This window comes from Gorilla gorilla, chromosome 7 (genome assembly GCF_029281585.2).
Source record: "Gorilla gorilla gorilla isolate KB3781 chromosome 7, NHGRI_mGorGor1-v2.1_pri, whole genome shotgun sequence".
Lineage (NCBI taxonomy): Eukaryota > Metazoa > Chordata > Mammalia > Primates > Hominidae > Gorilla > Gorilla gorilla.
The window spans coordinates 27,355,403-27,367,822 of record NC_073231.2 but is presented as its reverse complement, the minus strand read 5'-3'; the positions used below and the strand labels follow the sequence as shown (position 1 = coordinate 27,367,822).

Below are 12,420 nucleotides of genomic sequence, written 5' to 3'. Positions count from 1 at the left end.
CAGGCTTGGCCGGCTGGGCGGGGGTGGGGGACGTGGTGGGGATGTGGGGGGCGTGGCGGGGGGGGAATGTTCCTGCCTCTGTCTCCCTGGATTTTAAAGGGCCAGGTTCTTGGGCACTGGAATTCGCACCTCCTCCCTGTTTCTCTCCTGTCTGCTCCTCCCTCTGGGGGGAAGGACACCAGCATTTCCCTGTATCCCCATCAGTGGACCCAGGTTGCTCAGCACTGCAGGCACCTGGGAGACCCATTTTCTGCTCCCCTTGCTCTGGAGGACCCGCTGTCCCTCTCGTCCACAGCTCCCAGGAGGCCCAGGCGTGCCCCCATGCTGTCTTCTCCAGAGGGGAGGTGGAGCTGTTCCGGCCACCCACTGCTTCCCTTCTGCACTGCCCATGGCCTCACTTGGAACCCTGGGCTGGGTGAGCTGCATGGAGGCTGAGCAGCCTGTAGAGGGCAGCACACGCCAGAGCTTCCCAGCCAGCTGCTCTGGAGGCGGTAGAGGGGAGGCAGCCACCGCCCTGGAGACCTGGACCTGGACAACATGGCTTCCCCTAGGGTTGCAGCTGCTTGTCTTGCCACCGCCTGCTCTCTCTCAAGGATTTAACCCCTGATCTCCAGGTCTTGGCGCCACGCAGCCGTGGCAGAGGTTGTCTTTGTTTCAAGTTTGCTCTATCCCAGACCTAAGCAGCGTTTTCCTGGAGCCCACCCCATGGCCAGGCCCTCTCAGCTACAACATCTTTCTCAGGTGAGGAGACTCCTGAGCTCTGAGCCCACAGCCCCACTGCCTCCTGGCTCTGCCCTTCCTCCATGGGACTGCATCTTTTACACCTAAAAAGGATGTGGGCAGTGAAATTTGGGTCAGGATTAGAAAACAGGGGCAGCCGGGCACGGTGGCTCAAGCCTGTAGTCCCAGCACTTTGGGAGGCCGAGGCGGGCAGATCACGAGGTCAGGAGATCGAGACCATCCTGGCTAACATGGTGAAACCCCATCTCTACTAAAACTACAAAAAACTAGCAGGGCGTGATGGCGGGTGCCTGTAGTCCCAGCTAATCGGGAGGCTGAGGCAGGAGAATGGCGTGAACCCGGGAGGCGGAGCTTGCAGTGAGCCAAGATCTCACCACTGCACCCCAGCCTGGGCAACAGAGCCAGACTCTGTCTCAAAATAAAAAAAAAAAAAAAAAAAAAAAGAACACAGAAAGTGGCAATTGTGGCCCAGCTTTTGCCCCATGGGGGGTGGGGGCTACTGTTTCACTCCCCCACATTCCTCCAGCCCCACCCTCCTCCTCTCTGGACCAACCCTGCTTTTCCTCCTGCTCCATTCTCTCTCTTCTTCTTCCCTTTATCCCACCCAGGAGTAAGTAAGTGTCGCAGGAGAGAGACAGTTATCTGGGCCCGTGGCGGGAAGATAGTGTGGTGATTCCTCAAGGATCTAGAACTAGAAATACCACTGGACCCAGCAATCCCATTACTGGGTATTTACCCAGTGGATTATAAATCAGGCTAGTATAAAGACACATGCACACATATGTTTATTGTGGCACTATTCACAATAGCAAACACTTGGAACCAACCCAAATGTCCATCAATAATAGACTGGATAAAGAAAATGTGGCACATATACACCATGGAATACTATGCAGCCAAAAAAAGGATAAGCTCATGTCCTTTGCAGGGGCATGGATGAAGCTGGAAACCATCATTCTCTGCAAACTATCACGAGGACAGAAAACCAAACACCGCGTGTTCTCACTGATAAGTGGGAGCTGAACAATCAGAACACATGGACACAAGGAGGGGAACATCACACATCGGGGCCTGTTGTGAGGTGGGGGGGGGTAGGGGGCAGGATAGCATTAGGAGAAATACCTAATGTAAATGATGAGTTGATGGGTGCAGCAAACCAACATGGCACACGTATACATGTATGTAACAAGCCTGCACCTTGTGCACATGTACCCTAGAACTTAAAGTATAATAATTAAAAAAAAGATTTTTCCAAAACAGTTGTAGGTAAAGAAAAGCAGATTTCTGGCCAGGCGTGGTGACTCATGCCTATAATCCCTGCACTTTGGGAGGCCGAGGTTGGTGGATATGCCTGAGGTCAGGAGTTCAAGAAGAGCCTGGCCAACATGGTGAAACCCCGTCTCTACTAAAAAATAGAAAAATTAGCTGAGCTTGTTGGTGCATGCCTGTAATCCCAGCTACTCGGGAGGCTGAGACAGGAGACTTGCTTGAACCCAGGAGGTGGAGGTTGCAGTGAGCCGAGATCGCACCGTTGCAGTCCAGCCTGGAAAAAAAGAGTGAAACTACATCTCAAAAAAAAAAAAAAAAAAGCAGATTTATTAGAGAAAGTAGGAAAATGTGTAGCAAGGAGGCAATGGGCAACCTGCAGAAGAGGAGCTGACTGCAAAGTAACAAAGGCTTGCTGGAGATTTCATAGCTAGTGTTTATGCCGACTGTTGAAGAGGGCTTTGTGCGGTACAGGTAAGCCAAAGTTGCAGTGAGCCAACTTGCAGGTGTCTGATGATAGCCGAGTGCGGGAAGATTGTGAGTTATTTGCACAGGAGGGCTCTGTGTCCTGGACCATGAAGAAAGGCAGACTTATGTAAACCATGAAAATCAGAGACAGGTTGAGGATGCACGCCCATGACATAGCCACAGGAGCTTTTGATGACATGTGCCCAGGGTGGTTAGAGCAGTTTGGTTTTATACAATTTTTTTTTTTTTTTGAGACAGAGTCTCACTCTTGTTGCTCCATTCACCTATGAATGACTGTCCACAAACTAAGTAGCTCTTGGTCAGTCAGTAAAGAGCTGCGTATAGGGCAGTGTCCAAGTGACCGTAGAATCCAGCAGCTCCTCACCCAGTTCCAGAGTCAGTCTGAGGGGAACAGAGGCTCCCTGCTCATGAGTGTCTCCTCTTTGCCTTCCTCAGGCACCAGGATCCCATATCAACCATTTCCATTTTGTAATAGAACTCTTCTGGGACTGCCCTCCCCGTTAAGAGTTTTTCCAAGATCTCTGAAGACCTCATGAGTTTTTCAAGTTTCAGGATTATTTTATGTCCTTCAGTCACAGGAGGAGCTTCAGTTAGTGTTCCATCGCAAGCTAGTAAGTGCCTCTCAGATGGAAACTTTATAATCTAAAGGCCCAGTTCCCTGGAGGTGCTCACAGCCTTTTGCCATTAGCCCTAGGCAGTGCTCCACACAGGGCGCAGAGAATGTGTGTTACCTGCAGTCTGGTTTCTAGTCTACACTGTGTGGTCCACCCTCCAGGGCCAAGGGGCCTGAGGTGCTCTAAAGACTTTCCTGCAGGCCCTGGTGGCTCTGTGTTAATGCTGTCAGTCTTCCTGAAGTCCCTGTCTCCTCATCCCCTGCCTGGATCTGCCCCTAGCACACATTTCTGAACCCAGACACTCCTCAGTGCCATACAGACCTGGCACACATTTCTGATCCTAACTCAGGGCCTGGGGCCTGGCAGGTGCTCAGGGTGCTCCATCGCTCAAATCCAAGCCTGTGGAGAGGATGACATTTCAATCCCAGGTTTCTGGTGAGCCACAAAACCTTTGTTTCTATAGTGCTATCCCCTTCTATCCACCATGTGAGGGGTCAGGAGCCGACTCACCCAAGGGTCTAGGAGTCGTGCCATTGACCTTACTGCATAGGGTCACAAGCTGGCACCCTTCAATACCACACATTGGGTCTGCCCTCACAGCGGCAGTGTTCTTAACTGGATGGGGAGGTAAGTAGCCCAAGGTCAGACAGTTGGACCTGGGTAGACACTAGACTTGGGGACAGACTTTGGAAGCCACTCCCATGATTCCCCTGTCTCCATGGGGCCTCAATACTAGAGCCCTCAAGGTTGGTCAGGGAGTGTTTGTGCCTTGACCATGCAAAGGGTGCCAGGCTGTGGCTAGGGATGCCCCCGGCGTTCCTCTCCCTCCTACCTACTCCTCAGCCTCTGCGTGTGCCCATCATGGCCTCTGTGTCCTTCATTCTATCTACTCATGTGTTCACTGGGCTCCTCCTTGGTGCCAGGCACCTGCTACTGAGGGGTGCCAAGGCCCTGCCAGAGAAGCTTGGAGCTGGGTCACAGCAGCAAGGGGACTGGAGACAGTGGCATCAGTGAGGCCGCTGTGGGAGGAGGGAGTGGGAGCAGAAGCTAAGAGTGGACTGAAGTCCTTAGGCCAGGAGGTAGTTCAGGGTTTAAGAAGAGGAGAGACAGGCGTCCCGGGGAGGGAGCAGGCTCAGGACGCGCCTCCCGTGCCGCCTCTGAACCTCACTACCCAGACTACAGCAGCGCAGTGGGAAGCGTCTCAGCTCCTGCCCCTTCTGCTGGCTACAGCCTGGACAGGACCCGGAATCAAACCACAGGCCCTAGGTCACCGCCGCCGGCAAGAACTGGTTCCTCTCCGTCCATTCACCCACCCCCACAACCTGGGCCCTCCCGGAGGTGCTGGGGGAGGTCATGCCACTTTTCTGAGTGCCTGGAAGTGACTGCGGGAAGAGAGTACAAGTGACCACGCCTTTTTCCGGGGTATAAAAGCGGAGGCGCGCGCTCGGATTCTGGCAGTGTAGCTTGAGAACCTTTCCACGCGCACGAACTTCGGGGACGATTTCTGATTGATTTTGGCCCTTTTGAACCAAGCTTTAGGGGGGCGAAGAGCCTCCCTTCTCATGAGACTTTGGGGACAGAGCGCCCCGACAGCCTCCAGCGTTGGAGCAGGGCGCTATCCAGGAGCCAGGACAGCGTCGGGAACCAGACGAAGACTCCCGGGCCCCAAGACCCTTAAGTTCCTCGTCTTCGTCGCAGTCCTGCTGCGGGTGAGTCTCCCCGCGGTCCCTGGCTGGGGAAGAGCGCACCTGGTGCCGGGAGTGGGCAGGGAGAGAGGGGGACACGGCGGGGATGCTTGGCCCGGGTCGCCTGCGGCCGGGCATGTCTGGGCAGGACGAACCCGCCGTCGGAGTCAGGGGAAGAGTGGGGTGCCCGGGCTGGGCAGGAGCGACCCGGCCGCGAGGGAGCAGAGCGCCCGCTCCCCCTGGCTGTCCCGTGCGGCGAGGACCGCACTGAGCTGCCCCAGGGGAAGTTCCAGCATCAGCGGAGGGAGGGAGTCAAGATGGAAGCCCGGGAGTGAACCTCAGGAAGCCACAGAGCGGTTTGCCTCTTGCGTTAGTTAATGACATTAACTCAGGCCGGGCGCGGTGGCTCACGCCTGTAATCCCAGCACGTTGGGAGGCCCAGGCGGGCGGATCACCTGAGGTCAGGAGTTGGAGACCAGCCTGGCCAACATCGTGAAACCCCGTCTCTACTAAAAATACAAAAATTAGCCGGACGTGGTGGCGGGCGCCTGTAATCCCAGCTACTCGGGAGGCTGAGTCATTAGAATCGCTTGAACCCGGGAGGCGGAGCTTGCAGTGAGCCGAGATCGCGCCATCGCACTCCAGCATGGGGGACAAGAGCGAGACTCCGCCTCAAAAAAAAAAAAGAAAAAAAAAATAGCCGGGTATAGCGGCATGCGCCTGTAATCCCAGCTACTTGGGAGGCTGAGGCAGGAGAATCGCTTGAACCAGGGAGGCAGAGGTTGCAGTGAGCCGAGATTGCACCACTGCACTCCAGCCTGGGTGACAGAGCAAGACTCTGTCAAAGAAGAACAACAATAACAACAACAAAAAAATTAACCCTATGTTTGCATTGTTAAACGTGTTCCTTGGAGCTGGGTTTAATAAACGTGTTCCTTGGAGCTGGGTTTAACAAACAGCCAGTGAAAAAGCTTTCCAACGCTGTTTTTTGCAACTTTCACTTCCTCTATCCTGAAAGTGGCAGGAAGCGGTCAACCAACGTGCTTGCAGTCAGTGTCTTCCACTGCCACCCGTGTGTCCCCTCTGTATCCCATAGACGGGACTGGGGGCTGGCCCTTTCCTTCAGCATAAAAGGTGTGAAGTTCTCGTTGTGAGTTGGCTTTGGAAACTGAGATTGGTAGTGGGGTGCACAATAAGGACATATTATTAATAAAATGTGCAGACTGCCAGGACTTTTTCAGAGTGATTGACGTTTCTCCTAAGAGCGCTAAGGCTCCTTATATAATACCAAAAAAGAGGGAGGACAAAACAAGGTTATAGGAACCATGAGAGTTTGCATGTTTTCTTTCAACAAATTAATACTAAATTCAAAAAGCGGTAACATTTTCGCCTCTCAAAAATTACACAACCGATTTCTACAATAGTTTATACTGGGTGAACCTACCTGAGGCAGCTAGAAGAATGGCTGTGTCAGGACAGTGGCCCTGAAGAGAGAATGTGTGGATGACCTGTGTAGACAAGGCCAGCAACCTGAATTTCACAGTTTTGGGAATGTGGACTCTATGCGTCCCAAAGGAGGCTTTAATCTCTCCATCAGTCTTGCCTTATTAAATGCATTTCAATGCACAATCGCATTTTAAAATTTTGGAGCTAACACAAATCACATTAGATGTTTTATGGCAGTACATTCAGATTGATCTTCTTTTAAACAAGGGTATTGTATTTTATTACATGGGTAAGCCACAGGTTAATTCACGGTTGCCGCCTAGGGGCAGCTGGTTAGATCCCATCCTGACTTTGCCTTTGCTAATTCCAACAGCATTGTACTAAATACTCTTGTATGTATCGCCTGTCCACATATCCATGCACACCAGCTTATTGGGCAACTCCTTACAAGTTGAATTCTACTTCTCCTTCTGCGGGATAAATGACTTCAGAAGTTTCTTTAAATGTTCACAAATTTTCCTCCAAAAGACCATTGAACTCGACTTACATTCACACCTAGTCCACACATGTACCTGTGTCCCTACACCCTTGTTACACTTAGCTTTCATTTGTTGCTAGTCTAAGAAGTAAAACATGATTCATCACATTGTTATGTATTTTCATTCCTTCATGATATTAGGAATTTTCAAGGATACAGGAGTTTTTGGTACTGGGAGTAGATGACCGGGTGATCATGATGACACAGCAGGGGAGGGTGGCAGGGAAGACTGAATTCCCAGCTGTGAACTTGGAAAACCATGGTCAGCTGGGGCCAGTCCCTGCCACCCACTATGCCTGTAACTGGAGATAAGGTCTCCATCTTCAGGCTGTCAGGAGGACATCAGATGAGCCTGGAGCTGAGCTCAGTTCCTGACCGGATTTCCTGGCTCTGTCAATGTTGGGCTGGTCCAATCTCTGTGCCAGGTCCTTCCATGTCATCCCTCTCTCAATCAAAGTAGGAATTGAGAAGTTCCAATGGCTCAGAATCTTGGACTCTGAGGCTCTCAAGGACTCCTGAGATTGGAGGCTGGGAACAGCTGGGCCCTGCTGTGCTTCCCCTCCAGCTCTGTGACACTGGTGTGGCCCCAGCTCCTGCCTGTAAAGTGAAGAAGAGATAAAAATCTTCAGCAGCCCTGTGTAAACCTCAGAGGGCTGTTTTACCAGGTGTGGGAGGACAGATCATATCCTCAGGGCTGGTGTCAGTCACTCCCGACTGGATCCCCAGGCACCTGTCCTCCACCCAGCAGAGGCTGCACCTGTTCCTACCCGCACCTCTATACCGGGCTCCCTGGCCTTGGGGCAGAAGCTTCTGAAGACTGGGGTGGAGCACCATGTGGAGGGGCCATCAAGGAACAGAGGAGCCAGAGTCAAGTGAGGACAGTGGTGGCACTGCAGGGCCACAGCCTGATTTACCTGCCACGCTTCCAGTTGTGCTTCTGGTGGGCGCCAGGCCCGGGTTGCAATTTGAAGAGGGAGCAGGAAAGGTCTCTATCCAGGTGGCTGCAGATGGCTGCTCACCCAGCCCCTATTGAGAGGCCACAGTTTCAGTTCCGGTCCTCTGTCCTGTATCCAGGAGTGTCAGGGTAGTGAGGCTCTAAATTCCTGGTTGGGGATGGGGAGAGTGGGGACAGTGGGGACAGTGCCATGCCCTGAGCCTGTGCTGTTGGGCAGCTGGTGTCCTGCTCCCAGCCAGCAACTGTCCATCTTCATCTACTGGATTTTCCTAACAACCCGGAGAGATAAGGATAGGTTGTTTTCCCTGTTTTACAAGTGGCAAAATGAGACTCAGGAGCAATGTCTCCAGCATTTTTGTCCTCCAGTATTTTTGTCCTCACCTTCTGTATAATAGCAGCCATATTTGGGCCTCTGAAGGGCTAGAGTTCTCTGAGCAGCTGCTTCTCTGTTCTCTGTCCTGCACTTGGCCTCTGGGAGCTCCTATGGGTCCTCAGCAGAGTCCACAGGGCTCTTCGGGGTCTCCTCCCTGTGCCACAGCCTGGCGCCTGTCCTTAGGCAGTAAGCTGAGTGCGCCACTGCGCTCACCTCATGGGCTTGGGGGGAAAGTGATTCACCCAGGAAATAGACAGTGAGCCCTTTTATTGTCTTTGGAGTCTGCTGGAGCCAGGGAGGACAGACTAACCCCATGTGAATCCTGCTTCCTGGAGCCCACAGTTTGGTGGGTGGGGTGACACCCAGAATCATATAACTAATAGGAGGTCGCATGAGGGAGGCCTGAGATCTCACCACCCTTGCCTCCCCCTCCTCCAGAGAGGCTGTGCTGGTGCAAGGCCATAGGATATGATATTGTTGGCCTGGAGGATGGTGCCTGGTTACAGTCACCATTGAGAATCATGGAGGTAAGCTAAGCTCCCCTTCAAGGGCTTTTTATTTTGGCTGAGCCTGAGAATTAAATTGACATAAGACAGGTACACAGGAGAAAAGCACATACTACTTTCTTTTTGAGATGTAGTCTTGCTCTGTTGCCCATGCTGGAGAGTGCAGTGGTGCAATCTCGGCTCACTGCAACCTCCGCCTCCCAGATTCAAGCCATTCTCCTGCTTCAGTCTCCTGAGTACCTGGGATTACAGGTGCCTGCCCTCGTGCCCGGCTAATTTTTGTATTTTTAGTAGAGATGGGGTTTTGCTGTGTTGGCCAGGCTGTTCTTGAACTTGAGCTCAGGTGATCCGCCCGCCTTGGCCCCTCAAAATGCTGGGATTACAGGCATGAGCCACCACACCCGGCCAACACACACATTTATTTAATGCAATAAATGTGCATTTATTGCACAGAAGGAGCAGTGAGAGTCAGTTACTCATATACTGAATTAGACCAAGTAACTTGTGAAGAAGCAAGTAAATATGTGGAGGCTAAAAAGATGAGTGGTTCTGTTCTAACAAGTTCTGCACAGTACTCTCTTGGCCTCGACTTCTCATCCCTAAAAATAAGGAGATTGTCCTATGTTTCCCTGGGGACTTTCATCTCCTGCTTTTAGGAAACACAAAAGAGGTCAAAGCATCTTCTTGCACCTGCTGTTTTTCAGCAGCCTTTAATTCATAATAGTCAATGGGCCAGGGTGGGTGGGCAGGTGCGATGGCTCACATCTGTAGTCCTGCCCAGGTGGGTGGATCACTTGAGCCCAGGAGTTCAAGACCAGCCTGGGAAAGATAGCAAAATGCTGTCTCGAAAACAAAAGCCAAAATAAAACAAAAACAAAAAACCAAAAACCACACACACAGAAAATCATGTCGTGTGAAGGAATCCAAGCAGAATGCATACCATTTGATTCCTCAACTTATTAAAATGCAACTAATCTATTGTGACAAAAAGCAGAAGAGGTGTTGCTGGGGGACATAGGAGCAAAGCAGAAGAGAGGATTACATTGAAAAATGAAGAAACACTGCAGGACGGTAGACATGTCATTATCTTATCGTGGTGATAGTTCCACAGTGTATACATACATCTCAATCTACCAAACTACATGCTTCAAAAATGTACACTTTGTTTCATATTCATTATGCCACAATAAATCCATTTTTTAAAAACCTTCAATAGAATGTAAACACTTGAGTGTATACTGTATTCCCTATAGCACTTGCACATAGATCATGGAAATATGTATGCATAAAAAGTCTGTATCCAATTAAAACAGAATTCTAAAAGGTAACTAACATTAAAATGTGCAGGGGAAAAAGGAGTAAAAAAATTAGACTAGACAACCATAGTTTAAATGGTAAACTTATAGGTCTATTTTGACTATCAATTGTTGCACTAACAGTAAATCCACCGGGCACTACAGTTCAAAGATAAAAAGGGTTTGAAGGGCTGAAAAAACAAGACTCAGCTATATCTTGTCTATATGAGATGGGCCTTAAAAGGAAGACACAGATGCTGTCTGTGGAAAGCAAATAGATGGAAAAAGATACACCACGCAGAGTGTAAAGCCAAGAGAACTGCCATGGCTATCTCAGTATCACATGAAGTTGATTTTGTTAGTGGTGGACGAGATCCGAGTTACCCTACGTTGAAGGCGGCGAATCCGTATGGGTCCACAGCACCTTCAGCTGTTCGCCTCCTGAGAAGAAAGAACTGGACTGAGGGGCATAAGGCAGAAGGAGGGACAGAGGCAAGTTTCAGAGCAGGAGTGAAAGTTTATTAAAAAGCTTTAGAACAGGAAGGAAAGGAAGGAACGGAAAGAAAAGGAGGAAAGTACAACTTGAAAGATGGCCGAGCAGGTGACTTGAGAAACAGTGCACAGCCGGACTGCCTGAGTTGGGGTTTTATAGGTTGGCATACTTCCAGGATCTTGCCTTACTTCTCCCCACTCCTGAAATCTTGTTGGGAAGCTGCTGATCAGTTTCAGGTGTTTTCTATGTATTAGGAGACTGCCTTTTTCTGGCATCGGCTGTAACCAGTTCTTACTTTAGAGACACAGTTATCAACCACCTGATGGTCGCCCAACACTGCTGGTGTCAGAAGCGGGGAGCCCTCTCCTACGCTGCTCATACCTGACTAGCTGCCTACTGTAAAAATTTTAGGACATAGAATATTATGGGAACTCAAAAGGGACCCTTGTAGTTAAAAAGGTTAATTCTTCAAGGAATATAATAATAATCACAAATTGTATATGCCTAGTAATACAGCTTCAAAACACATGACGCAAAAATAGAATGAAAAGGAGATTAAATCGGCTGTTTCTCTGTAACTGACAGAACGGACAGATGAAAACCCCAGTAAAGTGGCAAGCGATCTGCACACTATCAACCACGTTGACTTAACTGACATTTAAAGAGCAGGAGTGGAACATCCGCTGAACACTCATTCCTTTCTATGCTCATGATACTTTCACCAAGATAGACTGGCTTCTGGGCTGTAAAACACACAATATGATCTCTAAACTTAATGAAACGAAACTGGAAGTCAATAACAGTATCCACAGAGAATTCTAAAATTTGGTTATTGAACAACATTCTAAAAAAATTGTGGTTCAGAGAAGAAATCAAAAGGGAAGGTAAAATATTTCCAAATAAATAATAATATAACATCAAAACTGGTGGGAAATGGCTAACAGTGCTCGGGGTGAAATAATACAGCTTTCAATCTTTTTTTTTTTTATTTTTTTTGAGATGGAGTCTTGCTCTGTTGCCCAGGCTGGAGTGCAGTGGTGTGATCTCAGCTCACTGCAAGCTCCACCTCCCTGGTTCACGCCATTCTCCTGCCTCAGCCTCCCGAGTAGCTGGGACTATAGGCGCCCGCCACCACGTCTGGCTAATTTTTTTGTATTTTTTAGTAGAGACGGGGTTTCACCGTGTTAGCCAGGATGGTCTCGATCTCCTGACGTAATGATCCACTCGCCTCGGCCTCCCAAAGTGCTGGGATTACAGGTGTGAGCCACCGAACCCGGCCTCAGCTTTCAATGTTTCTATTAAAGAATTGGGGGTTGGGGAGATGGGGAGTTATTCCTGAAGGGTATGCAGTTCCTTTCTGGAGTGATAAAAATATTCTGAGATTGATTATAGTGATGATTGCATAGCTATGAGTATGTTAAAAACTACTGAAATGTAGACATTAAATGGGTGAATTATATGAATAATCCTAATTACTAATTATGTGAATTGTGCCTCATTAAAGTTGTCAAAAAAGAAAAAAATGTGAAATTTATGGCCTGAAGATCTACATTAATCAATCATAAAATATAAGCATAAATTAAACCAAACAAAGTAACAAGGAGGAACATAAAGCAAGGAAACAGAATAGAAACCACAAAAAGAACTGACAAAACGGACTGTGTGTGGTGGCTTACTCCTGTAATCTCAGTACTTTGGGAGGCCCAGGCAGGCAGAACACTTGAGCTCAGGAGTTAGACCAGCCTGGGCAACGTGGTGAAACTCCAGCTGTACAAAATACACCAATATTAGCCCAGGCGTTGGGGCACTCTCCTGTCTATGTTCCCTGCCACCTGGGGACTGAGGTCAGAGGACCACTTGAGCCCGGGAGGCAGAGGTTGTAGTGAGCAGAGATTACGCCACTGCACTCCAACCTGGATGACAGAGGGAGACCCTGTCTCAAAAGAAAAAAAAAAAAAGAAGGAAAGAAAGAAAGAAAAAGAATTGACAAAACGAAAAGTTGGTCTTCAAAAGGATTAA

General features: G+C 49.5%; 1 protein-coding gene across 1 annotated transcript in view; it reads left to right on the top strand.

Moving 5' to 3' along the window:
- Nucleotides 1-4,311: 4,311 nt before the first annotated feature.
- The window catches only part of LOC115935615 (tumor necrosis factor receptor superfamily member 10D-like), a 28,353-nt gene continuing 20,244 nt past the window's right edge, over nucleotides 4,312-12,420 (top strand). Inside the window, exon 1 of the mRNA XM_055348931.2 lies at nucleotides 4,312-4,819. The gene's annotated coding sequence lies outside the window, so the exon portion shown is untranslated. The remainder of the gene's footprint in view (nucleotides 4,820-12,420) is intronic.